Source organism: Tenrec ecaudatus, chromosome X, assembly GCF_050624435.1.
Source record: "Tenrec ecaudatus isolate mTenEca1 chromosome X, mTenEca1.hap1, whole genome shotgun sequence".
NCBI lineage: Eukaryota > Metazoa > Chordata > Mammalia > Afrosoricida > Tenrecidae > Tenrec > Tenrec ecaudatus.
In genome coordinates, this window is record NC_134548.1 from 52,601,511 (window position 1) to 52,603,596 (window position 2,086).

Consider the following 2,086-nt stretch of genomic DNA (forward strand, 5'->3'; position numbering starts at 1 on the left):
TATTTGAAAATGCCTGTCTAAGGGGCCAGCCAAATATTTACTTGAGCTACATCAAATTCTTAGGTACAGCTCTGTCTCCAGCAGATGCTAACTACTTTCCTGTTTATCTATTTGTTTTAAGTTTTATTGAGATATAATCTACATATCATACAATTCAATAGTTCAAAGCTATGAAGAAGAGTTGTACAATCATTACCACAATCAATTAGATAATATTTCTTCTTTCATGTACTCCTTTTTATTATATCCCCATTTCCCCCCAATCTCTCTTGTCATACCTGCAAGAAACCACTAATCCAGTTATTGTCTTATAGAGATTCACTCATCCTAGATTTCATATTTGGGAAAACGTGCAAAACAAAGGAACAAAGAAGCTAACAATAACAAAATAGAGAAAAGCCTAGTTGAAAAGAAAGCAGAACATATTAAAAACCAGAACAACTTTAAAATGACTCCAAAAGGAAATCAAATGATAAAGATGTTAAATGGTAACCTAACTACATCTGCCATCATCCACTTTCCAATCCACTCTGCATGGTCGCAAGGCTGCTGACATTCCTGGTCTGTCTTCAGAGGGAAGTCACCAGAGGCTTGACCCACGTGTATTTCCCTTTCACTTATGTTTTTTCTTTCAAACCATTTTATTAGGACTTAGTCCAAATATCATGCTATTCCAAAGTTCAGTCATATCGTGCAATGTTGTACAATCTCTACCACAGTCAGTTTCAAAGCATTTTCTTCCTTATGTCGTCCTTGATATCAACAATCCCTTAGCCCTCCTCTCCCCTCACTGTGCCCCCCAGGAAATTTTACTCTAGTTATAGCCTCTATAGATTAATCCATCCGAGTTTCATAAAATGAAAGACACATTGCAGAGAGTCAAGAGGCTACTGAAAAGCAACAATGAGAAAATACAACAGAGATAAACCCCAATATGGAAAAAAATCTCAAGAAAATATTAAAAACCAGATCAAGCACAAAGTGTATCAAGAGGGAGATCAAATCACCAGGTTTTAACCATTCAAATCAGATTGATCATTTTAATCCACTATAGTTGCCTTTCAGCTAAATACTCTTTGTCTGATCACCAGGTTATTCACATCCCTCAATTGTGGTTAGAGGGAAATCACAGGAGGCTTATTTCCTGTGTAGATCTGCCAATGTATTTTGCACTTCCACTGTCATCCATAACCTTCTCCACACCAGTTTCTCACAATTTAAACTCTGATACTATAATTTACAATCCCTGGATCATGGATGTTGGTGTGCTTCTTCCATGTGGGCTTAATTGACATCTCATTTAGATGGCTGCTTGTTTGAAAACAAGCCTTTAAGACCCCAGACATTATGCTTTCTGATAGCCTGGCACCATCTAATTTCTTCATCACACTTTGCTAGAACACCTTTATATTCCGTGTTATCTTCATGAGGACAACTACTGAGCAGGGCCATGTTGTAAGAACTAATTGTTCTTAGATTGGAGCTAGGAGTAAGTGCAAGATCCATATCCCCTACCAATATCTATTTAATGTAATTATGATTCCTGTTTTGCATATGAAAATCCCAAGACTCAGCAACAGTAATTTCTTTTCATTTTTTTTTTCAATGTCGGTAACAAAATTGATCCCTGAGCCTCAGCAGAGGAACAGGGCCCGTGAGTTACAGTGTCTCTGGGGCAGCCTTTTGGGCCAGTGGCAGCCATGGGTGGGGCAGGCACGGAATTTGGCACAGCTGCAAGTAATTTCTTGTCTCATCCAGTTTTACCAGAAGGTATCATCAAGCTCTATATTATATAGGTTAGATAGTAAAGTTTAGTGAAAAAAGAGAATAATATCGTAAGAGAATTTTGCCTCAGCAGTTCTTAGATTGGAGGATCCAAACTTTATCTCCAAAATGGTAATCTGTGTTTAGCAATGGAATTTGTAACATATGAAAGGGTGTTACCCGCATAGAGTCATCTTCACCTGAGAAGGATTTTGAAGCAGATGAAATCTTCTCTGGCTCCAGTTTTGTTGATTTAAAAAAAAAACAAAACAAAACATATATATTGCAAAAATTCAAGTTATAAAAGAACCACTTTATATAG

General features: G+C 37.1%; 1 non-coding gene across 1 annotated transcript; it reads right to left on the minus strand.

Moving 5' to 3' along the window:
- Positions 1-1,603: 1,603 nt before the first annotated feature.
- Positions 1,604-1,736, minus strand: LOC142435355 (small nucleolar RNA SNORA5). The gene has a single exon (XR_012781425.1). It is a non-coding gene; the product is annotated as a small nucleolar RNA SNORA5 (small nucleolar RNA).
- Between the last annotated feature and the right edge of the window lie 350 nt (positions 1,737-2,086).